Source organism: Pantherophis guttatus, chromosome 8 (genome assembly GCF_059756535.1).
Source record: "Pantherophis guttatus breed Tessera chromosome 8, ASM5975653v1, whole genome shotgun sequence".
In the NCBI taxonomy this organism is placed as follows: domain Eukaryota; kingdom Metazoa; phylum Chordata; class Lepidosauria; order Squamata; family Colubridae; genus Pantherophis; species Pantherophis guttatus.
The window spans coordinates 18,290,895-18,317,775 of NC_142070.1; the positions used below are offsets into that span (position 1 = coordinate 18,290,895).

General features: G+C 39.0%; 1 protein-coding gene across 6 annotated transcripts in view; it reads left to right on the plus strand.

The window, feature by feature from the left end:
* Positions 1-26,881, plus strand: part of BMPR1B (bone morphogenetic protein receptor type 1B) — a 203,646-nt gene that overhangs the window by 58,453 nt on the left and 118,312 nt on the right. For 3 of the 6 annotated variants that reach the window (XM_087875291.1, XM_034440505.3, XM_087875292.1), the window contains exons 2-3: positions 18,197-18,275; positions 21,788-21,859. The gene's annotated coding sequence lies outside the window, so the exon portion shown is untranslated. The remainder of the gene's footprint in view (positions 1-18,196; positions 18,276-21,787; positions 21,860-26,881) is intronic. The other 3 variants (XM_034440501.3, XM_034440503.3, XM_034440504.3) reach the window with 1 other exon arrangement.

The following is a 26,881-nucleotide window of genomic DNA, read 5'->3' on the forward strand; positions in this document are numbered from 1 at the left end:
TTATCATGCGCTAGCTTTTAACCTTTAGAGGTGTAAAGTTGGAGTAGTATAGTCAGAAAATAATTGCGCCATGTGTGTGGCTGATCATCTGGGTTAGTTCTCAGACAATTGGGAAAGATACGTAGGCATTTAAAGCAGACTTCCTGGGCTTATGATTAATGTTGGCTCATTAGCTCTGCTTATTAACTGGAGTCAATAACTTTTCTGATTCAGAAGGCAGTTTGACCAATCTTGATCTAATCTAGGCCACATCAAAGAAGCCCTTGGGCAGGAAGCGACCATGATATGAAATGCTAAAGGAACCCTGGAGATTTGTGAAGGAAGAATTTAGCAAATGCAAAGTCAAAATAGTTTTGCCTTTCTAAGCGAATATTAAGATAATTCAGAATCAATTATATTTATATTGAACAATTAAAATATATTAAAATTTATTTAAAAAAATATACAACAATATATTTATATGCCACCTGATTTCCAGCAACCCTGGGCAATTTGCAGTTGTTAACATTTAAAAACAAAAAACAGTACAAGACAAACAAACAAACAAAGGTGGCTAAGAAAGGCATGTTAGTGCCATACCAACTGATCTCATCATGTTGGCACATCATACTGGCATATATTTATTATCCCAGTAGCTCATAACAGAGTGCAAAGAACAACAAGCTTTCCAGCCCACCATTGTTTCATGCAGGGGTGGGATTCTACCACTTTGGACTGGTTCAGGCAAACTGGTAGCTCCAACTATCAGTGGGACCGCCTACCAGCCTGTGTGCTTTACTGACCTATATCTTGTCAGCTGATTCGCGCGGCAGAGCAGATTGCTGTGCCTCAGCTGTGTTACTTCCCAGCAGCAATGCAGAAGGTAAGTTTTCGTAAAAATGCGCACACATGTGCAGCGTGCGTGATCACCGAACCGGTTGTTAAACTGGCAGGATCCCACCACTGGTTTCATGGTACGGTATTTTGAAGAATAGATTAGGTTATGAGGCAGCTCAGTATTCCCCCACCCCCCCAGGCAATTTCTGTGTTTGTTAATTAAGAAAATAAATATTGCTCCTTCACAATCTTCACCATTAAGTGTGGTGGTGTTTAAGCTAGAGCCTGAGAGAAATATACAGTTCTTTGCTACAGTTCATGACATCACAAAGAATGCTATGTTTGTTAAACCCAGGAAAAGTAATTTTAAAAGCAATTTGGTTAGGTACATTTTGTGCATTTTAGTTACCAGATTCTAACCCCAAAAAAGTCATTATTTTTAAAAATATTAGTTCGTCAAGAAATGAAAGTTTTGGCCTTTAAGTGACTGACTTCCTTGTAATACTGTGTCACTGGTTACACAAAGGCTTATAATGTCCCTAAATCTTTTCTTTGGTACTTATTTAATTTTGCTCATTGAAGCATTTGACATTCAAGATGGAAGGCATCAACTTTGGGGTTCAGGGACTCTGGCTATCAAAGGATTTTTTGTTAGCATATGAAGAGGGCTCCTGCTGCAGGAAATGTTGTGACAAGGGCAGACATTTGTTCCTTTACGTTGGGTCCGTTAGTTTGAATAGTCTTCAGTCTTCTCTTTATGCAAAGGACAATATGATATATGCATGCAGCTGGGTTAATTTTCTTGTTTGCTAGATTACTTACATCCTAACTTTTTACCTTAAAAAAATGAAGGAATTCAGGGCGATTTTTAATATAGACTACTAATAGAAGAGAATATTTGTATTTCAGGGTTGAACTGTGAGGTCCTTGTTGCTCTGAGCTTGGTTGTTTTTTTGTAGATATTTCATTATCAAACTATGTAACATAATCAGTGATAGTAGAGGGTGGGGTTTGCTCTTATTTTATATTCTAGTGGCTTGCCCTGTCAGTGCTGGTAGGAGTGGCCTTGGTGGTTCCTTGATTGGGCTACTGTGTACTGTTAAATTGTTCTTTTATTGAGTTATTGTTTGCTTCTTGATTGTTTGTCTAATGTTAATCTTGATGTAATCTCTGCTCATCTGGGTGTTGTTTATTGGTGAGGTAGTGTTTTCATCTTTTTGCTTCCTTTTTGGCTTTTTGATTCTTTTTTTAATGGTATGTAGATGTTGTTTAATTCTATGTGTCTGTTGATGATTGAGGCTTCCAGGAATTTTATAGCGTTTTTGTACTTGGCTTTGTCTAGTTCTTAGTCTACTGTAGTTGAAACGATGGCTAAGAATAGAATAGAATAGAATTTTATTGGCCAAGTGTGATTGGACACACAAGGAATTTGTCTTGGTGCATATGCTCTCAGTGTACATAAAAGAAAATATACATTCATCAAGAATCATAAGGTACAACACTTAATGGTAGTCATAAGATACAAATAAGCAATCAAATCATATTAGGAAACAATCAATATAAATCGTAAGGATACGAGCAACAAGGTTATAGTCATACAGTCATTCAGTGGAAGGAGATGGGTGATAGGAACGATGACAAGATTAACAGTAGTGCAGACTTAGTAAATAGTTTGACAGTGTTGACGGAATTATTTGTTTAGCAGAGTGATGGCGTTCGGAGAAAAACTGTTCTTGTGTCTTCTTGTATGTAGTGTTCTATAGCATTGTTTTGAGGGTAGGAGTTGAAACAGTTCATGTCCAGGATGTGAGGGGTCTAATCATGTTTTGTGAAATTAAGGCTTCTTAAGCAGTCTTGTGCTAGTTTCACTCTGCTAGCATTAAATTACATCAAATATATTTTTTGGCATAAAAGTTTTGTTATGAATGTTTCTTAGAAATTTCAGTTGAGGGATTTTAAAGGCATCTTTTACATACAGTTTTCTATTGATTCAAACATGTTTGTAGTTAAAACAATGCTATGAACACAGGCTCACCTTGCAATGGCATTATAAGCATGTTGTGGTTAAGGATCTCCCTTTTTTGTGTAAGTATGATGAACAAATTGTCATAATAGGGCAGTGTCTATGATCTTCTCCAAACTCCAGGTGAGGTGGGACGCCCATAATTTTCATATTGGAGAAGAACGTTTAATTTTTTTTTAATTCATAGCACATGAAATGCTATATCTGGGTATACAATAACTTTTTCAAATAGGAGTGGTGCAGTGGCCTAGAGGTGGAGCTCTGGCCTCACAATCAGGAGGCTGTGAGTTTGATCCTAGGTAGAGACAGATATTTCTCTCTCTGGGCACAGTGAGACTATATCTGCTGAACAAAACTCTGCATTGGCAACAGGAAGGGGATCCGGCCTTTAAACACTCTACTAACTCAATTCAGTTGCCCAGACTCCACCCGGCAAGGGATTATGGGGTCATTGAACGATGATGATGATGATGATAACAACTTTTTCAAATAGTTGAGTCTCATTACAAGTTACCAATTTACAAAGGCCAATTCAGAATGATTTCCATGAGTTGAAATTCAATCTGATGCACAGATATTGATTATAGTGAGAATTTCCTCTCCTTCTGTGACAATCTTTCTGAAAGTTTTAATCATAGAGAGATTACTAAAATAATATCTCAAGCCTCATTCCTCTTTGTCTTAAAAGTTAATTTTCTCAGTTCAGGGCAGGTCACCAAACTGGGAAGAATGAGCAGCAAACAAATAAGCCAGTGAAACTGCAATAAAGATATAATCAGTCCAAATCTTGAGGATTAGTTTAGTGTAAAATTAACAGACTGTGTTAACACTGGAACACTAGGAAAAAAAATAAAGTAAAATGGCAAACTACATTAATGTGGCCAGAACATGACATGATGTTGGTTACATGATGGACATGATCACCTCCAAACTACTAAAAGTATGGATATCGGATAGAAGTCTAGCGCTGCCACTATTTAAGGCATGGAAATTGAAGTGTGAAACCTCATGTGATTTATGCACATTTTGGTTTATAAAGAACATATTTTGAATATCTTAAAGTATGAGCTTGCTTTAGTTCTTAATAGTGTTCCATGCCTCATTAATCAGCTGGCATAAGAGAAAGTGTGATTTTGTAGGTTTATATGCTTTGGATAAATGGGTAATTGAGCAAAAGTTTAAGCCATTGGTTTTGATGTAGAACTGATCTTCAGTGCCAAAATCAAGTGTTTCATTTTTTAAAATTAATAATTGTGATGCTACTGGTGCCAAGAAAAAAAACCCTTTCTTTTATATCATGGTTTTGACATTTAACTGGAACGTGCTATTGAAAGCACGATGAATTTTCACTGCCTTTCTACTCTTAAGAAAGATGATCATAGAATCTAACAATTGTAGAATTGGAAGGGACAACCAATGTCAGTGGCCCCCCAATTTTTCGGGCACAGGGACCGGTTCCACGGAGGGCATTTTTTCAGTAGACTGGTAGGCGCAGTTTTGCGTATTGCCTGGATCCCGTCTGTGTGTGGATAGGGCTTCACTTACTTGTGCGACCCAGTTCCAGATGGGCCATAGACCGGTGCCAGTCTATGGCCCAGTGGTTGGGGATCTCTGATTTGTCCAGCTTTGTTCAATGGGCATGACACTATACTCAGGAGGTTGTTGTTTAACCCCTTAAAAACATCAAAAGATGAAAGAACAATCTCTATATTCTTATATATAGGTAGAGTGTTTGTCACTATTGTATAGATATTATTGTTAGGAATTTTCTGATACTTAAATGACATATAGGTTGCTGAATCTTATACCTGATATTCTTGGTCCTTGTTGTTCCAACTGTGGAAAATAGTTCTTGAACATCTTCTCTGTGACACCCTTCCTACAAATATGCAAAACCAATTTTCTTAGCTTTTTTTTAACCAATTTGGAATCATACCAACCTAATTTGACAGTTCAGTTCAGACACCAACATTGGATCAATTTTCTGAATTGGTTTGATTCATCAGATTAAATCAGTAATCAATTCAGAACCTTACTTACATACCTATACTCTGTGGTAACTTTTCATACGAACATACCTGTGCATTACAATTGAATTAAGATGGATTTACGGGGGTTGTTGGGCTTTATGAGTTATTGTACTTAAACTGAAAACATTTAAATTTTACCAGGAAAAAAATAGTGTCTTCTTGCAAATGTTGATGTTTGAGCAATATCTTAGCAATTTCCATAGGAAATTTGTCATGTTTTAAGTACTGAAACTGATCACTTTTTTAATACATCTTTTTTTGTAATTGCTTTTTAAAAATTAGTATTACAAACTAATTTCATTTTGTTTACTATGATGAATCGTGCACCCGCATCAGAAAGGTGACATGAAAGTTTATACTAACAACTATTCTGTGGTAGGTAAGACTCCATATCTACATGCATTCTTCAGTATTATTTTCCTTCTAAACTTCATTTTTTTTAGGCTAAACCTTACTTTGAAGGGTTTTAGCAGCTGTTCAGGGTTTTATGATAGTTTTAATGCAAAAGAATGCTGCATTGCCACACTAAGATCTCATTCAAAGAATTTATAGAAATAGTTTAACCAAGATTTATTGCTGAAAATGTATTGAAGATTATGCTGGACACCTCAAAAATATATTTCATTCTTCCATATGTTATGATTAGAAAATATTACATTATTTTACTTCGGGAATAGGAATGAGTTGGCTCACCCCGCGTTTTTTAAAGTTCTGCATAAACTTGTAAAAATCTCCCCTGCTGGCCTCTCTTACAACCTACTGTTTGCAGTTAGCTGTATAATATATCCCATATATTTTCAGTCCACAGCTCTGGTGATAATATTGGCTGGGAATCATGAGTAGTGTAGTCCAGGGGTCCCCAACCTTTCAGACCTCAGGGACCAGTAAATCAATTATCTTAAATCCCACTAATATGATCTGCCTAATGACCGGCTGGGTGGGTGTGGCTAGGTCGTCATTAATTAGGGCATCTTTCAGAAATTTCACAGTCATGTGACTGGATGGGCATGGCCAACTCGATGGCCAACTCGATGTCACTCATGTCGAGGGGCGCCTCACCGGCCTCTATTTACCCCCCTCCTGCTAGCCATTCCTTGTCTCCCCGCCCAGCCCCCTTAGGGCCCCAACAGGAAGCAGTTGTTGGAGCTAAGCAGCTACCACGAGAAAGAGTTGGTAAAACAGCTGGCTCAGTTCAAATTGGATCTGACCGAGAAGGAGGCTCAGCTGATGCACCTCACTCAGGATTACGAGCATAGGCTTTCCAAGCAGAGGGAATACCTGAGGAGTGCAAGGCCGGGTACTGGGACCTGGAGGCTCAGCAGCTGAGATGGTCAGCCAGTTCCAGGCCATGATGCAGTCCTACTAGAACAAGGCCCTCCATCTCCTTGCCACCAGCGGCACTTTCCTCCAGCCTTCGCCCAAAGCCCCACACCAAGGGGCTGAAGCAGACCCAAAGTTGGAATTTCTGGCCCCCTCCAACCAACACAAGAAGACCCCGAAGGGGGAGACTCTCTGCAGCAACACAAGTGTTCATTACACGTATCCGGCCCAGGGGCCATGGTTTGAGGACCCCTAATTTAGTGCAATATAAAAAAATGCAAATAATTTTTCTGTGGACCACCAAAATTTTCTTGCAGACCACCAGTGGTCCACGGACCACCAATTGGTGACCGCTGGTGTAGTCAGTATTGGAAGGTGCCAGGTTTAAGAAAACTGGCACCTATCTAATTCTATCTAGTAGAAGAAAAAAATGTTTCATCTGCTAAATGAAGGCAGGTTTGATCTTCTGAATGTATACTAATGCTGATTATGGCATAATTTACTGTCAAAATTCTAGCAGTTGGATTTTATGTATGATATGGGCTGTTTCACCGATTCACTATATTCTTGGTAACACAGTTGTCTGTGCTTTTCTCTGTATGAAGAATAGAAGCATTCAAGATCTTTGACTAAGTAGGATAATGATACAAAAACATTTGTACGCCTTTCGTCGCACCTGTCTTAATCAGGACCTCGCAGACTGTTTTGATTCATGGTGTGCTTAAACTTGTCTTCCAATTTCCTGAAAACTTTTCCAGCAAAAGAGACAACAGGTGTCATCCTATCTTATTTCTCAGAGCAATGGAGAATTTCTTTGGAATCCTTTGGTAATTGATTTTAAGCTTTTAATGTTGAAATTTCCCATTTGAAAAAAAAAATCTCTCCATAAGACAACATCCAGTCTGAATGAGTTTGTGAAATAGAGGTCAGTGCCTGTAAATTCTTGGGAGTATGAGAAATTGGGCCTGCTTAGTTGATTGCATTACTCAAATGCCTATCAATGCAGAGGAGCATTTAGCTGTAGAAAAGTTATTTCTAAAGGTCTGTGTGTGTTGCAAATAATTTGGGAAAAAATGCTTGTGGTGTTACTTCGTTGGCTAAAATGGACATACATTTCTGTGTCACTATCATTTTCTCTTAATTATTGTTTTTATATGTTTTCAACATTGCACAATGCCGGGAATTGGACAAACCCACAAATCCATTACATAAATTTATAAAACAATATAATCAAAATTATGTTTTGAATAAATAAAATCAGTTTTGGCCACCATATAAAAATATATATTGAGACTCTGGAAAGAGTTCAGAAAAGAAAAACAAAAATGATTAGGGGCTAGAGGCTAAAAACATACGAAGAATGGTTGCAGGAATTAGGTATTTGTATCTAGTGAAAAGAAGAACTGATAGCAGTGTTTCAATATTTGTGGGGCTGCCACAAAGACGAGGAAGTCAAACTATTCTCCAAAGCACCTGAGGGAGGACAAGAAGCAATGGATGGAAATTAATCAAGGAGAGAAGCAACTTAGAACTAAGGAGAAATTTCCCAACAGTGAGAACAATTAACCAGTGGAACAGTGTGCCTTCAAAAGTTGTGAGTGGTCCATCACTGGAGGCTTTTAAGAAGTGACTGGACAGCCAGTTTTCTGAAATGGTATAGGGCCATGATGGCGAACCTATGGCACCCATGCCAGAGGTGGCACGCAAAGCCCTCTCTGTGGTCACGTGCGCCATTGCCAGCTGCTCTTCCAGGTTCCATCGTGTACATGCACGCCAGTCAGCTGCTCTCTTCTGGGTTCCGGCGCTCCAGCACGCACTCCATCACTGGTATAGGGTCTTCTGATTGAGCAGAAGTTGGACTAGAAGACATCCAAGATTCATTCCAGCTCTGTTTTAAAGCATAAGCATATAAACTTTCCAAATGAAAATATGGTAACATTTTCTCCAAATCCTGAGATTTATTACAAATACTGAAACAAATATTATCCTTTGGTTAAAAGCTCTCTCCCATACTGGCAGTAGTATGTATGTATTATGTATGTATGTAAGTATGTATGTATGTTATTAATTAATTAATTCATTCATTCATTCATTCATTCATTTCTCACATTTACATTGCAATATATTAAATGGACCGAAGTGGGGATTTAGCTGAAAGCAGAATGCTTTTCAATATTTCACTTGTGGCAACTGTGACCTCACTGTACAGGAATTGATTACCAAAATTAAATGTTGAAAAAAAAAATACTGTTTCTTGAAGTAATCTTATAGGATTACTGAGAGTTAGAAGAATTGTGTAATCTCATGAGATTTCAGCATTTTTTGTCATTCAGAGAAAAATTCTGCCTTCTTGGTAAACTGTGAATAGCTGTAATCTCTGATATATGATGGCCTGCATGTACTGCTCTGTATAGTAAAGATATTAATTATTTAAAAGTATTTTTCAAGGCTGTCTTTGTACCACACTACAATTACATATTTATGCAGAGTAGACAAGAATGTCAAGATAACTATATCACGTGAATTTCATACAGAGCATCCTTTCCCTTCATGACACCCACTAGATGTATTAGAATGTCAATTTATTTGGAATCCTAGGAATTATAATCCTAACACAGTTAAAAAACACCATTTTGGAAGAAGTCAGTGAATGATTAGTAGCTCTTTTGAACTTCCTAGATCTGCCAGTCTTTCTTTCTTCCAACCAGTTTCCTGATTGATTGCTTTTGCTCACATATGGTAAAGAAACTAGTAATATTCTTAGACTAAGAGTCTGGAGAGATTTCCTACTCTTTAGTATGTCATATCATTTCAATGATTTTGCTAATGTTAATTGACTCCCAGTTGAGTATTCTCTAGCTAGGAATCCCATTTACATCTACTTATCATTTCCTGTCTCTTTAAGGCTGATGTATGATGGTTGAGAGAAGCTCTAAGGGAAATATAGCTTCTCTGCTGGATATTAACCTTAGCTGTACTAGATGTAATGTGATAATTGTTACAGATTTTCCTCATGGATTATGAGGAAAGAGTTTTGCTGACTTTGACAGAAGAATTATATTACACCTCAAAACAGATTCTGTAGAATTACTTTTATTGATTCAATACAGTTGCAGTTCGGTTGTAGCTTGATTTCTTGCAGTGTGCTCAAGAGAATTTATTAATTGGTTAATTTCTTTAGAGCCAGACCTAGTCTTCAGTCTTGCAGAGTTCCTATGCTTAAAGAACTAAGCAAGAATAGCTTTGAGAGAGTTAATTTTTTCTCTTACTCTCATGTAATACTCATCAGATGTGTTTGTCATTATTTTCTTTGTTTGTTGAACGTCTGTAGACTGAAATGAGACTGGAAAGGTGAAGACCCTTCAATACATTTGCAAAGACATAAAGATGAATATAAAATTTTAAAATGATAAAATTTATTTTAAAAGCCATAAATATGATTGCTTTTCAAACCAACCTTGGATTCTTGCTTGATGTAAGCAAAGTGCTAAAGTTGTTTCATAAATTGAAACAATAAGTACACTTTTGTAATAAATAAGCAGGATTGGGAATTCAAAGGTTAGACTTTTCAAATCAATTAATTCTGTCTGATTGTAAACATTTTTATTCCCAGTATTTCACCAGCTTTCTTTGGAACGGAGATGGATAATTCAACTTAAAAAACTCCCTAGAAGCTTCATGCATTGCTATAAACACATAGTACATGCATGTGTTGTTAAAAGTTAAAAGGTTGGCCTTTTTTTTTTCTTGATTGGATGATGAATGCCAAGCCACTCGTTTAACAGTTTTGAGACTTTTAGCTTTGCATATTTATTACTATATGGTTACAAGCAGAGTTTTATTAAATGAAACTACTAAAGCATGACAATTGCCCTCTCTCCAATGGTAATCTTTTAAAGGGAACTATTCTTCATTGCTCTGAGCTTTAATGCAGATGGTGGAATATGTGAACATGTATTGTTCAAGAGATTGAATAGCTTAACTGTCTTGATACATTTTAATCAATTCCAGATTTTTTTCCATGACATCATTGCTATAACATACTTTCCTAGCAAGTATGAACAGCTGCTGTGTACTTGTTAGATGTTTTATGTTACAGAATGTGGCAGCTTTTCTGACAGTGAGATCATAGAAGCCTAGCTTTTAACTAGGCAAAATGATGAGTCAGAATACTTTGAACGGATTCTGTGATTTTAAAAAGGATATTAGCATAAGGAGTATCTCTTAAATGCATTACAGGTTAATAAATTGCAGCTTCAACTGACATATTAAAATTTATTCTGCATGGGTCTCTCAACTGTTTTTGAAATTAAATGCAACTTGGAAGGTCACAACAAGTGGTATTGTATCAGAGATGTTCCAAAACCTTTTATCTAATTTAAGTCATGTGTTTTGTTTACACTTTTATGGAATGGTCCATCAAGTCCCACATGATGACTACAGGAATACTACCTTCTTCTTAGGGCTAAGAAAGTGACTGGCCAAAGATCGCCCAACTGATTTTCAGGACTAGAATTTATGGCCTCTTACTTTCTAATCCAGTGTCTTTAACTTTAACTATTACATTGGTTCTGTTTTAAAACTTCTATAATTTTTATATTATTTTAAGCTGATGTTCCATCACTGGAGGTTTTTAAGAAGAGATTGAATGGCATTTGTCTGAAATGGTTTAGGGCAGGATTGTCAAACACAAGGCCTGCGGGCTGGATTTGGTCCGCGATGTTGGCCTGGGAAAATGTAAGGGGCTGGCCTGCGTTGCTTTGGCCCGGTCTACTCAATGTGAAGAGGAAACATTGGGCCAGTGTGGCTTCAGCCCGATCTACCAAATGCAAAGAGCAATCATTGGGCCAGTGTGGCTTCGCCCCAGTCTACCCAATGCGAAGAGAAAACATTGGGTCAGCGTGACTTCGGCCTGGTCTACCAAAGAAGAAGCATGCCAGCAGTTTGGGAAGTGGCATCAAGTTGGCCATGCCCGCCAGTTGACTATGCCCGCCCGGCCCCCCAAGGTGAATCACAGCCCTGATGTAGCCCTTAATGAAATTGAGTTTGACACCCCTGGTATAGGGTCTCCGGGTTGAACAGGGGATTGGACCATGAAGACTGCCATGGTCTCAGCTTTGTTATTATTCTGTTATTCTTTTATATTTCTATCTCCTAAAAACAGGCTTCAGATTTGACTATCAGTGATATTGCAGTTTACTTCCTATGTCTTAATGTTCATTCCCTACATAATTACACGTGTGTAAAGAATACTCAGACTCTTCATTGATTTCTCTATATTTATAATGCATGGTAAGTTGCATTAGGTAACAATAGCAATGTCCATGTTTCTACAGCTTTTGCATTGGTAAACCCAGTGTTTTTCTGGGAGAGGAGTACTTGTTATTAACATATCCTATATACTATTATAATTTTAAGTTAATCTTTTCCTTCAGGGTTCCCATACTTTCATATTTCAGAACAGCTACCTTAACCACAACCTCTTTTAACTGTAGGTCAGTGATGGCTAACCCTTTTGCCATTGTGTGCCAAAAGCGGGGATTGCACAGGAGGTCGCGTGTGTGCGTGCCCACACATAATTATATGCACCCCACTCATGAGCGTGTGACCCTCCCGCACTCCCACCACTTTTAGCATGCAATGGCATATTGGGCCCAGTAAGCCTGTTTTTTGCTTTCCCTCTCTAGGAGCCTCTCTAGAGCCTCTCTAGGAGCCTGGGGTGGGTGAAAACGGCCTTCCCCACTCCCCGGACACCCTCTGGAGGCTGGAAATGAACCATTTGCCGACTTCCGGTCCCACCAGAAGTTGGCAAACGGGCCGTTTCCGGCCTCCAGGGGGCTTTCAGGGGAGGGAGGCCATTTTTGCCCTTCCCAGGCTCCTAGAGAGGCTCTGGAGCCTGGAGAGAGCAAAAAAAATGGGCCTTCCCCACCCTCTACGTCCTCTGGAGGCAGGAAACAGCCGTTTCGCTAGTTCTGGTGGGCCCAGAAGGCCCGAAAGTCAGCTGGCTGGAGCTGAGCTCGCATGCCCACTGATATGGCTCTGCATGCCATAGGTTCGCCATCACGGTACTAGGTTATTCATAGTAATGTCATGGCCACTGCCATTCTCCTTTATTCCATACATCCCTTACCAGAATGATGTCAGATATCATATCCTAAATGTCACTAAATCAGCTGGCATCATCAGATATGTGTGATTTAAACTCAAAAATTGAGGATTTAAATCCAAGATTAGTTTTGGGGAAGCCTACAGGAGATGATATTAGGTATAAAGAAAAATAGAAGATTGATACTAGTCCTCTGTTTTTTTTAGGTCTCCCATATGATTGTAATTCATGATGCAATTAGTGTAAAAATTGCTGTGAATTAGTTTAATTTTATTGTGATCTATACCATAAAAATTCACAAATGGAAAAGTTATTAACTTTGAGTATACTGTGACTCAACGATCTGCTATGCCATGGTACCTGTTTAATAGAGATCAGCTTTTGTTTTAACCAAACTTTATTGTTTTAACAGAAATGCAGTCTTTTGGGTTTGTTCTGTCTAATAAATAATTATAGAAAGATGACTTCAAGTACAGTTTTTTTTTTATTAGACATTGCCCTAGAAGTTTAAGAGCCAATACAGCTACGTAAAAAATAAATACTTTCAGAGTAAACAAAAGGCAATAGTTTTTCATTAAAAAAAAAGCTGGAAAATAGTAATACTCCTTCTAAAGGCTACATTTATATAATATTTTTCCCCAAATGCTACTTTTGTAATCCCTTTTCAGGGATTTTCAGTTTATAATTTTATTCATAAAGATAACTTGTATTTTTTATTTCCTGATTAATTTGTGAAAAATATAACATTACTGTAGGCAAATTTTCTCCAAGGAAAGAATTAAACATATCAGCACTTGATCCTGAGAACCTTTTTAGTTGTTAATATGTGTTGGGGGTGTAGGTCATTCACCCATTTTATGTTTGGAGCTATCAGTAACATCCATTGTTGCCACCATGAATTGTTATGATTTGTTTTGTGCCCTACTTTATCTTAGCTAATAAAAACAAAGCTTAAGGAGAAAAATAAATTCTTTAAAGTGCATTGATTTATTTCACAAGAAGCCCATAAAAATTCTTGAAGTCTTTTAGATATGGTTGTTCTGTGGTTATTGATTTTAACTTAATCAACTTTTAATGATTAGGATTTTGTTGCACTGAAGAAAAATTGAGATACAAACTTATAAGTAAATTTTCAGTGTCATGTCATCTTTTTTCCAGAAATAAGTATTGAGCATTTTAATGTGTATATCATGAGTGAGGGCTCATTATGCAAACTACATATTTCCCCCCAAATAAGACCTAACTGGAAAATAAACCATAGCATGATTTTTCAGGATTCTCATAATATAAGTCCTACCCCCAAAATAAGCCCCAGTTACAATCATCAGCCAGACGGACACATTTAGTACATCCGTTACAACCAGGGTGGATAAAAATCAATGATTTTTTTTTAAATAAAAAAAAACAGATTTTTTTGATTTAAATCGGATTTTTTTGATTTAAATCGGATTTTTTTGATTTTTATCAAATTTATTTTAATAAAAAACTTTTGGGGTAAAAATCTATCTTAAGATAGTTTTCTATTTAGGATACATAAATAATTTAGTTTATTCAGCATGAAAGGGAGCTTAGTTATGTAGCATGAGGCTGTATATTCTGCAACACTGGGACTATCTGTAAGTCAACAGTGGGTCAAAGGAGTAGCAGAGATGACAGTTGCTCTTTAAAAATTATGATTTAAATCGATTTGATTTAAATCAAGCCTTTTTACTAGTGATTTAAATCATGATTTAAATTGTGATTTAAATCAATTCGATTTAAATCAAATCCACCCTGGTTAGAACACATGACGGATTTATTGAATTATAAAATAAGCCCTTAATATGTCCCTTGGAGCAAAAATTAATACAAGACACAGTCTTATTTTCGGAGAAATACGGTATATATTGATGATTTGTATCTGAACATGGGTGTGAAGAAAATTAAAAAAAAAAAGTCAGTTAGAAACCAACTTGTTTTTTAAAATTATTATCATATTACCTATGGTGGCCCGGGTGGGGATGGGAGGATCCATTGTCTTCCTTCCCTCTTCCTTCTCCTTTTTTCTTTCTTCTTCCTTCCCCTCTTTCCTTTTTCCTTCCTTGCTCTCTTCCCATCTTTTTCTTTGTTTTTCCTTTTTCCCTTTCTCCCTTCTTGGATGCTCAAATGCAAAAGGGAAAACATTTCTCCTTTTGTTTTGTTTTGATTTTAGTTTGTTTTGCTAGCCCTTTGCCAGTGAAAACCGAGCTTGGGGGAGTGCGTGCCCTGTTTTCAACCACGACGAACTCCTGCAGCCCTCTGCCAGCAAAAATGGAGCTCAGGGGACCACGTGTGGCCACCCTGAGCTTTGTTTTTGCTGGCAGAGGCACCGCTGGCCGGTCCTTCGCTGTTTCCAGGGCAGCCCTGCAGGCCAGTTCTAAGCATGGATCCGGCCCACGGGTTTGTGCATTTGTGAAAGCGAGCGCACAAGAAACCATCGGGTCTCCCCCCCCTTCCGCCACCTCTACTGGTTCATCAAGCTGGAAGGGTTGGAGACCACTGGTCTATAGACATAGATTATAGATCAAGGATTTAAATCTTAAGATAGTTTTTCTCCTGTTCTCCTTCAAGTCACTGAATTATTGATCCTTCTTTTACTTTATGAAACTTTATTCACTCTATGTTTCTGCTTGAGGTGAGTTGCCATGGTTCCTGCTTCAGCTGTTATAAACACCTTTCTGTCCTTGTAAAACATCCTTGTCGTTCACCATGCCTGTATAAACAGTTTATACATTGCTTTTTGTTCTTTTGTTCTCAACGGTCTCTTTTAGAGGAGTCACTGCCATTCAGCTACAACTTTTTCCAGTTTTGCCCCCCCCTTTTTTTCCAAACCATCAACTGAATATTCTTGTTTTGCAATTAAGTTTTCTTCAGTTCACTCTAAATGACTAGACCACTTAACATGCTACTTTTGTAATGACTCACTTTGCTATTCAATCAACATTGATTCAGCATCCATTCACTCCTAAGCAGAATCGCTCTCCCTTTTCATTCTGCTACATGCACTTCTGCATTCCTGCTGAATTCAACTATTTCCTCTCGTGTACACAATGCTCGCTTCCACACTATAAAGTGTGCAATTGACTGCTCTTACACAATGCCATTTTCAGTTTTTGAACAACTATTGTGTGCAACAGGTCACATAATAACAAATACTTTTCTTCCAGCAGTCACAATTCATAAAATTTGTTTATCCAGTCCTTCATTTTTAGCAACATTCTTCCCATATTCAGGTAGCCCTTGACTTATGACTACAACTGAGCCCAAAATTTATGTTGCTAGGTGAGACAGTTGTTAAGTGAGTTTTGCCCCATTTTGTGACCTATCTTGTCACAACTGTAAAGTGAATCACTGCAGCGGTTAAGTTAATAAAATGGTTGTTAATGAATCTGGCTTCCCCATTTGTTTGTCAGAAGGTTGCAAAAATGATCATATGATCTCAGGACACTGCAATCATCGTCAATATCATCCAGTTGCCAAGCATCTGAATTTTGATCTGTGACCCAAAGGATGCTGCAACAGTTGTAAGTGTGAAAAAAGTCCTATGTCACTTTTTTCAATGCTATTGTAACTTTGAGTAGTCCCTAAATGAACTGTAGTAAATCGAGGATTATCTGTACACAAATGTATCTGTTTGCTAATTTTCTGGAACTTATATGTAACTTTCAACTGATTGTACCATTTTCCTGTCAAATGGTGTTTGATAAATTTACTGTATTTTTATGTCCTTATTTTGTTACATAATAACAATCAAAATCCACTACATCTGAGTTTTCTGGCAACAGCAATGCATTATTTCTATAAAAGTACATGCAATTTGTATCTCCAACCAGCAGCTCCCTTGATTGTAAGTCAAAAACTACCTGTATTAATTTGAACTATTATAATTCAATTCTTAATAAAATGTATGTATAAGTTCACTTTGTGAAGTGATACTTATTTTTCTACTCGCATTTGCGAGCTTTCGAACTACTAGGTGATCAGGAGGTAGGCGAAGATGTGTCGCACGACACTCGGGTCTCAAACTCGGGCTGTTGGTTTTCCTGCCCAGGAACCCAAGCATCTTAACGTTCCTCAATGTCATGTTGGCCAAATGACTATGGAAAAATCTTCGGACAGTGCTGGCTCATGGTGTTGTGGCCCCGCCCTCTGAGCCTATCTCATCGGAGGAAGAAAGCTCTGAACATGAGGGAGAGGAGTCAGCCAGGCCTCCCTCTCCAGGCCCCTCCCTTCTGGCACTGCCTCAGGTGCCGGCCGAGGGAGAGGAGATTAGCCAGGTGTCTCTGATGAGAGCGAAGAAGGAGAGCCGTCGTTCCTGGATGCACGCCAACGAAGGCGTGATAAACGGTTGCAGCAGTTAAGGAGGCGTGCTAGGGATTAGAACTGAGTCACTGGACCACACCCCAGAGACTATATAAGAGAGGGTGGTGGCTGGTAAAACTCGGTGACGAACAAAAACTAACTCTGGCTAGTCACTTGAACAACGTCTGAAGCTGCCGAAGGGATATTGTTTTGCTGGACTATTTGCAATGCGTATGTAATTTTATGTTATCTGTTGCAGTAAAGCTCTTGGCAGACGGTGCTTATATTGTTGCCAAGTTTGAGATAACGACCTGTGTGCGTGCCAAGTACTTTCTTAACCCTCGGCTGGCTGTGTTTGTGCGTGTGTGTAGACGGGGACAGATCACATGGTCCCTTGAAACAGGGATGAGCACTGTAATGACTAGTGGAGTAAAATCTGAAGGGGTCCCTTTCCCCTTCCCCCTTCTCCTTCTCCTTCCCCTTCCCCCTTTCCCTTCCCCTTCTTTCCCTTTCCCTTTCCCCTTTTCTTTCCCCTCCCCTTCCCTTTTGCCTTCCCCTTCATCTCCCCTCCCCTCTTCTCCATCTGGAAGGCACATGATTGAGAAAAGTTGTTTTGCAATACGTATTAACCTGGAACACGAACATTTGCAATGTTCCATTATTTCACAGATAAAACTTCGGGATCTTTTTTGGTTTAGTGGCCACTAGGGATCCATGTCTTGCGCTGTATTTCATATAATCTGAAAGTAATTTTCTGGGTCACTACAACTTGATGTATTGAGAACTGTGAATAGAAGGTGTTTTCCATACAATTTTTTTAGGGGGGGAAGATAAAACTATCGTAGTTCTTGGAAGAAAACACGCAAAGTCCCCAGCTGATCAATACTTTCACAAGGATCAATCCTTGAGGGAGAAAAAATGGTGTAAGCTTTTCAGTTCATGTAAGCTTTTGAGTTCTCAGTTGGTGAGGTATTTAAAAAATAGAGAGGAAGGAAAGATGGAATTTTATATATACCCTTTAGCCCTGTTGACAGTGGCATTATACATCCATTCAATTTTATGAGCCTAATTAATAATAATTATATATGTGAAGTTGTGAAGAGAATGGGAGAATAGCTAGTTTCCTCCACCTCCTCTGCTTTCTTGTTTTCCCCCTCTCCCCTGTTCCCCCACAGAGTTTTCTTTCTTCAGAGGAGTCTTATAATTAGTCTTCCGTGCCTGATCTGAGTCTTCATGAAAAGGCCTACAGCCTCTGTAAAACTGGCAGCAAAATGGTATTTTCCAGCCTGGCGGAAAGTGGCAGGTAGAGAGCCAATTCATGCCTTTGTCTGAGCAGCTGAGAGACTTGGCCACCGAGTCATTCTGAGGTGTACAATAACACAGACCAGTCTCACGTGCAAGTGAAGGAATGAGCAAGTGCCTGGAAATAATCTTTATAGACCTATGTAGCAGTACTACAAAAGAGGAGAGACACCCATATATGAAGCAATCAACAGCAACTATGGACTTAATTTTAACCTGGATTTGGAGCAGTCCTTTGTACTTCATTGGGCTTAAACCTATGTTCTTTTCCTCTATTAGGTTCAAAGGGCTTCTTATGGTTAAGGAGAACAGTCTTCTAGCAACACAGTAGAAATTGGCTAAAGGAAAGATTGTGAAGGTATGTAACCACTTTTTTATTTTGTTGTTTGTTTTCACTTCTTTCATCTAGCTGCCTTTGTAGGTTTGTGGTGTACTGCAGTTGTTTCCATTCATGGGATTACTGTATGAAAACTGTTTTCTTACACCTGCAGTTTCATAGCTTCTGCTTTCAAGAACCAGTTGTCATTCTTTTGCATATGTACTGGGTGCATCTGGATGGAATGGGACAGGGGTGAGAAGCTTGGTTTCATTGAGGGCTGTATCAGGGTTCTGTTTGACCTTGAGGAGCATGGATAAGGGTAGGCATGGCAAATTCGACATCACTCACCGAGGCTCCTTTTTTGGCTGCAACAGCCTCTGCAGCCCTCTGCTAGCGAAAATGGAGCTCGGGGGGGGGGGGCAGAGGGCTGCAGGAGGCTGTCTTAGCTGAAAATGGGGCTAACGCACCCCTTGAGCTCTGTTTTCACTGGTAGAGAGCTGCAGGAAACTGTCGCGGCTGAAAACACGTGGTCCTCCCAAGCTCCATTTTCCCTGGCAGAAGCACCGTGGGCCAGTCCTTTGCTGTTTCTGGGGTGACCCCGTGGACCAGATCTAACCACCCCGCGGGCCAAATTTAGCCCATGGGCCGTGAGTTTGACACCCCTGGAATGAGACAACTTGGCACAGTCAACTCGCCAAAGCCAATTCATTGCGGCTCATTGTGGCCAATTTGCAGTGGGGCAACTTGCTACGGCCAACTTGCCATGAGACAACACACTGTGGGACAATTCAACAATTTAAATTATTTAAAATAATTAGGAAATGATTTGAATTTTTGTCATTCACATTTAATTTTGTTCTCCCTTTTGCATCCTTTCTTAATGATTCTGTTCCATCATTTCTTTGGTATTAGTGCAACTCTTGTCCTGCGGGGAGTTGTGCTGTGGCGAGTTAGCCATGGTGATTTGACCCACCACATATCAATTTCTGGTAACCAAATCTCTTTTCAAATATCAGGTTTTTTTAAAAAATGGGAATAATGTCCAAAATGCCACTACTTTATTTCTTCTCAAGATGTATTCTTTTCATCTAAATTCCAGTGAACTTGACAGGCAAAAAAAAAAAAAAAATTCTTCAAAAGACTGAAGCATTCTATCATTCTCTTGCATGTATTTTTCTTTTGCTTGACTCAACCACTTACTAGTGTGTTTTAGACTTGATTAAGATTAAATTGAACTTAAACAAATGTGTCTGCATGTCTTGGATCATTTCTGGGTCTGGTGTTGTCAATAATGCTAATATAAATTGACCCTAAAGGATTGGAAGAATAGCCCAGTTATAGTAATTTTGGAAGAAAAAAAGAACCTAGCTTCATTTTATAGGATGTTGTAGGGAATATAGATTCTGTAGGAAGGCTTATATCAAAAGATAAGGCTAATAAAATTCATGTATACATTTCACAGTGGGAGAAAATCCACTCTTCATTGTGCAAATGTTTTAGACTATCTATTTGGATAGCCAGTCATTGTGAATTATTGTTAGTTACAGGTAGTCCTGTAAGTAAGGGACGTGGTTGCTAAGTGGCTAAGATGCTGAGCTTGTTGATCAAAAGGTTGTCAGTTCAGCAGTTCGAATCCCTAGTGCTGTGTAATGGGGTGAGCTCCCGGTACTTGTCAGAACTGTCCCAGTTTAAAAGCATGTAAAAAATGCAAGTAGAAAAATAGGGACCACCTTTGGTGGGAAGGTAACAGCGTTCCATGCGCCTTTGCCATTTAGTCATGCCAGCCACATGACCACGGAGACAGCTTTGGACAGCGCTGGCTCTTCGGCTTTGAAACGGAGATGAGCGCCACCCCCTAGAGCTGGAAATGACTAGCATGCATGTACAGGGGAACCTTTACCTTTATCTTTACAGGTAGTCCTCGACTTACGACCACAATTGAGCCCAACATTTCTGTTAAGTGAAATATTTGTTAGGTGTGTTTGCCCCACTTTGCGAGCTTTCTTGCCAAATTATTAAGTGAATCACTGTAGTTGATAAGTTAGTAACAGGGTTGTTAAGTGAATCTGGCTTTCCCGGTCAGAAAGTCGTAAAAGGTGATCATATGACTTTGGGACATAACAACGGTCATAAATACGAACCAGTTATCAAGCATCTGAATTTTGATCATTTCACCATAGGGATGCTGCAATGGTCCTAAGTGTGAAAAATGTCATAAGTCATTTTTTCAGTGCCATTGTAACTTTGAACGGTCACTAAATTAACTGTTGTCAGTCAAAGACTACCTATACCCATGATGGCGAGCCTATGGCATGCACAGGTGGCATGCATAGGCATATCGGCGGGCACGCAAGCTCAGCTCTGGCGTGCATGCACGTACCGGCCAGCTGATTTTCAGACCTTCTGGGCCCACCAGAAGTAGGCAAACAGGCTGTTTCCTGCCTCTGGAGGGCCTCAGGGGGTGGTGGGGAAGGCCCGTTTTTCTCTCTCCCCAGTTTCTAGAGCCTTTCTAGGAGTCTGGGGAGGGTGAAAACGGCCTTCTCCACCCTCCTGGAGGCCCTCCAGATGCCAGAAATGGCCCATTTGTCAACTTCCAGTGGGACCGGAAGGCCCATTTTTCTCTCTCCCCAGGCTCCAGAGCCTTTCTAGGAACCTGGGGAGGGTGAAAATGGCCTTCCCCACTCCCCCAGAGTCCCTCCGGAGGCCAGAAATGGCCTGTTTGCCGACCCCCTCTCCGCTTCTGGCATGTGATGGCAAAAAGATTAGCCATCACAGACCTTTACTATTGTCTGAAGCAGTCCCATTCATGAGACAGCAAGCAATTTTGTCGCCAAGATCTGTGACACCTTGACAAGAAAAGGTCTGAAATATGAAGAGGATTTAAAACTTCCTTTAATTCCAGTTAAAAATTGTATCCTGTAGAAAGTGCGATTTCAGAAAGCTACAGTACAAATGTGTAAAATACATTACAATCCTGGTGACTGAAAAATTGTCACTCATGACATTTTAAAATGCTGTATCACAGCTATTAATGGTGTTAAATCCTTCTTGTTTAATACTGCGTGCTTGTTGTGTTCTTCATTTTACCTTATGTAAGAGCTTTCAATTTATGGAAAACAATAGCAGCTGAAAAAATGGGAGCAACACTGTGATTTATTCAACTGATTGAAAATCAATTTTCCCTTCAATTGGAAGCACCGACATTATAAAAAAAGTAAAAAAAACCATGTGTAGAAGTGAAACCTTTAATTTGAGGTTTAATTTTAAAGTATTTCCAAACTTCTATTTTATCAAAATGGCAATAATGTATATGAGAAAGTAGGAGAAATTATCCTGTTCATGAAGCATCCAACCCATACCAAAATCAGGATGATAAAAATTGATGGTGTGAATACCCTTTTGAGACATGCATTTTGATTTGGGAAGATAAATTGCCCCTTGAGAATAACCATTTCATTTAGCAGAGATCCAGTTATGTTTCTATATTCTTTATGGTCCGGATCAACTTACCACAAACCCTTATGTTTAAAAATTTCTTCCCCACCCTGAAGGTCAGCATATCCTTTACTTAGTGCCAAAGCATTGAAGCAGGACCTGCTTTTGTTGAGGACTGAAATAAACCAGTGAGTAGCGGTTATTTATTACATATCTCCCTGCTTCCAGAAGTGTAAAGTATAAAGTATGACTTTTAATTAACAAGCACATTGTCCCTGTGCCTTGATGTGGAAAATTACATATCAGTTTCTGTACTGGTTAGCTGACGATGCCATCGTTCCCGGTGACAATGTATAATCACTTTCTTCGTTTTCCATCATCTGTTTTTGGTCTTTTCCCACTACATTGTTAATTAGCAAACTGTAACAAATGACCAAAGATGATTGTATGCAAGAAGTGACCATATTCCATCACATGCTGTTGGGCTGCAATCATTTGCCAGCCCATTGATGTTTGCTAATCTTTTGAAATGTGATTTCCATGTTTATATTCTGCTAGTAAATCGAGTTTGGCAAGTCAAATAACGTTGGCAAAGTCAAATAAGTTGGAGAAGCGAAGCGACCTGAATTTTGTTGGAAGCTTTTGAAGGCTGCTTCACTTTGTAATGAGATTCATTATAATGGAAAAAATCTGGCTAATTATTAATAGGGAGCCTTTGAGGAATTGTGGTTTATAAACTATTTCTTGGTGCCAACTTAAGAAATATGGTAGCTGCTAATATTTAGCTACTAAATCCCTAAGACAGGCAGGGGCAAGGAAGAAAAATGGAAGTACAAGCATGTGGAGAATTGAAAGAAGGTATTTAGGTGGAGTTGGTGTCATTCTTTCTTGAGTTTGTGTTAATTAAATACAGAAAAATAACATTCATGAATGCTACAGCAAGATTCATATGAGAAAATTAACCAAGCATAACATACTGAAAATCTACGCAGGTGATATTTAGAGCTATTGGTTGTAGATTAGATGACAGCAAATCTACTGCCTTTCAGATGAGCTAATATTCCTATACATTTTTGAGGGATGAGGGCACATTCCCTCATGGACCTTGGCAGCTATATGGACAAATATTGACAATTATTTGGGAAGTGGTTTATCTTTGCTTTCTTCCTAGGGCTAAGAGGAAATGATTGGCCCAAAATCATTGAGTTGATTTCCATCTTTAAGACAGGACGAGACCTCACAATCTCCTTACTTTTAGTACAGCATCTTTAACCTTTAAATTAAACTGGTTCGGTTTTTTAAAAATAATTCTGAGAAATACAGTCCAAACACATCAGAAAGTTTCCAGGTGTAGATTAGGTAGACTTCATCAGTAAGTAGGCAGATGGGAGAATCTGTAATAATATTAGGAATGAACTGAGAATGTGCTTCCTTCCAACAGATGCTGCCTGGGGAAACAGCTTAGTCCACAGCTAGATAGTGGGAGGGGTAAGAGGCTCAGATAACACCCTCCCTAATTTCTCAGGGTGAAAAGGAGGGGGGGCGGAATTGGAATTTCAGACGTGCAAGAATTTGTTAATGTGGCCTTACAATGAAGTAGAATTAACTCATCTGGTGGTGTTTCTTGTCTGATCCACCTGATCAGGCTGACAGGATCTTTCTAGTGGGCAGTCAGTGAGTACTAAGGACACTGTTTCAAGAATCATCATCATCATCATCATCATCATCATCATCATCATCATAGTAAAACTCTCTTTTTACGACCCTGTAATCCATTAATTTTGAGTCATAAATTTCAAAGTCATCATTTTTGAAACAGAACCAAGTTCAGATAATCTCTTTTAATAAAATTTTATACAATTTCACTAAGAAAGCGGTGTCTATTGTCTCTTGCAGTTAAACAAGGAGTTGTAACATACCATTTGGAAACAAGGAAACTAATTTATTTTTGGCTTATTCTGTCTGTTCTATAATTTAGCCTGCCTCCTAGTCTACTCCAGTTGCTTCTAAGTTGGTACTAAAAGAGATTCATAAGGCAAGTTGTCAGCAGAAGTCTGATCCAAGGGCTGATAACTGAAATGCTTTATATCAGGGGTGTCAAACTCAAGGCCTGGGGACCAGATCCGGCCCGCGGGATACTTAGATCTGGCCCATGGGGCTGTCCTGGAAACAGTGAAGGACCAGCCTGTGATGCTTCTACCAGCAAAAACGGAACTCCATTTTCACTGGCAGAGGGTTGCAGGAGGCTGTGGCAGCCGAAAACTGAGCTCAGGAGCCCATTTTTGCTGTCGGAGCACTCGGGCCACCATAGGCGCCCCCCAACATGAGTGACGTTGAGCTGGCCATGCCCATCCCAGTCCCCCAAGATCAAACACAACCCTAATGCAGCCCTCAATGAAATTGAGTTTCACAGCCTGGCTTACATCTTGTTCCTACAAACTTTGATAGTGAACCTGAATGATCTTTATGAGCTTTTAAATTCTCCTTTTTATTCTTTACTTTTAAGCATCAGTTTATTCTTTACTTTTAAGCATCAGTTTATTTTTTTACTTTTAAGCATCAAGTCTGCCTTGCAAGGTGCTGTAATTTTAAAGTTTTGGGCGTCCTCTACATATGTTATATTACATCTCTGAGATGTACCGTGTTTCCCCAAAAATAAGACTCTGTCATTTTTTTGAATCCTGAAATAAACGCTTGGCCTTATTGCCATGAGCTCAAAAGCCCGATTGGGCTTATAATTAAGGGATGTCTTATTTTGGGGGAAACGGTATTATGCTCCCTGGGAATTGTGAGTTAATCACGTTTACAAAGACAACACATAGGTCAGTGTTTCTCAACCTTGGGAACTTTAAGGAATGTGGACTTCAACTCCCAGAATTCCTCAGCCAACTATGGCTGACTGGGGAATTCTGGGAGTTGAAATCAACATGCCTTAAAGTTCCCAAGATTGAGAAACACTGACATAAGCTTATGGCTGAAAGCAACATTTAAGACCGAATCAGTGATTTTGAATTTGTGTTATATTTGAGCTTCTTTTTTAAAAATCAACCATGCACATTCACGCACACCCACATTATGTTTAATCAGCCTATTTATGACCTAAATAAATTGTAAATACACCACCTAGTGGTTAGATAACTAAAATACGTAAGTAAAGATACAGATTTGATCATAGAATTTTTCTTCCTGCAGTTTTGGTTTTTTACTCTATATATACATTCTACTGTACCTAGAGGTTTGAAATGAATATTGCATATATCTGAATACTGCATATATTAGAGGGGTGACAAGTGTTAGTATGTGTTTCAAATAACATTATTTTAGTTCTTAATGTATATACTGGTAATCAACTTGAAATTTTTGACTTGAAATTTTGGGCTTAGACAATTTAGAACTACGCCGCCTTCAGTCTGACCTAAGCGTAGTACATAAAATTATCTGCTACAATGTCCTACCTGTCAATGATTGCTTCAGCTTCACAACAATACACAAGCAAGTAATAGATACAAACTCAAGGTAAACCGCTCCAAACTCGATTGCAGAAAATATGATTTCAGCAACAGAGTGGAATGCACTACCTGACTCTGTGGTTTCATTCCCAAGCCCCCAAAACTTTAACCTTAGACTGTCTACTGTCGACCTCACCCCATTCCTAAGAGATTTTTAAGGGGCGTATATAAGCGCACCAACATGCCTGCCGTCCCTGTCCTAATGTTTTCTTTTATATGTATCCATCTCATGTGTTCATAATTATGTTTATATATATGTTATCTAATACATGATTGACAAAATAAATAAATAAAATAAAATAGATAAATTTTTATCAATTATTTTAAGATGGTGGAGATTTTACTTCTTAACTCCATATTTTATATTTATTTTTCTGAATTGTGATATCTTCATCACAAGCTTATCTGAAATTAAGATGCTTACCTTTGCAAAAATAAGCATTTGAGTCATTATGGTTTAAAAGTCTCCAATAGCAAATTACAATTAAACCTTTATATTCTTTGTGTGCTGGCAATTAGGGGTTGGGTGTTCATCATAATGTCTTCTACAAATTAAATTAATGACACATTTAGATATTTTGTGTTGTGGCCTGTCGGCCGCCGGCCCCTCCAGCAGCCGAATCAGAGGAGGAGGAGGCGTGGGAGTCAGGGTCAGCATCAGGGCAACCTGTGAGCTCCGAGGCGGAAGAGAGAATGGAGCTGGCAGAGAGAGAGAGACAGAGGCGGAGCCTGGGCCATCAATCCTGGCCCTCAGATGGAAAGTCAGCAGCCCCCAGGTCTGGAGGTGGTTGATGAAGAAGAAGAGGAACAGCTGGGTCCAGTGCCTGACGCGCGGATGCGCAGAAGGCAGAGGAGAGGAGAGCAGTGGAAAGCCATGGGCCGATCCTCGGGAAGGAAGAGCTACCGCTGCGAGTGAGGTCCCACCCTAACTCTGGGGTAAAAGGCAGGGGGCGGAGATGAATAGGTGTAGCCGACAATAGTAATCTTCCGGGCCAGCCAGTTTTGGTAGCCTGCGAGATAAACGTTTTGCCAGGGCTGCCAGTATTCCTAATAAAGGAATCTTTTGAGTTCATGTCAGAGCTGGGTCAAAACATTTTGTTGTTATGCCTTGGAAATAATATGGATGTCATTTTGTCAAAGATACATTTTGAAAAAAAGATGATGCCAATACAGTGACAGTGTTCTTTACATAACCAACATTCGAAATTACTTTGACAAATGACCACTCCTTTCCTTTTTCTTGACTGCTGTCTTGGACTTCAAATTGGCACCTTATTCTGTATCTTATTTTTCAGCTTTTTATGGTTAGGGATAGGGTTTTGCAGCTTTGATCCTCAATTACTTGATGTGGTGGTTGAATGTTAGTTTCATCATAACCGTGTATTTTGCCTATATTTTTGTTTTGTTTCCTGATCTAGACTTTGAACGTCTGTAGTATTTAACAGATAGGACCTCCCAACCTGGATGCCATCTAAATATGTGGACTTTACCCACAGAATTCTCTAGCCAGCAGGGCCACTGCTGAGAATTATAAGGGATTAAGTATAAAACTTCATTAAAAATGGAGTATGATAAAGGCTTTAGTATTTGAATGTGTGGATATTCTGCAGCTATCTCTGAATAGCTATCTCTGAATCCCAGAATTTTTTTTTCTGATAGTAAAGATGCCTTGGTAGAATTACTTTAAAAACTGGGTGGTTT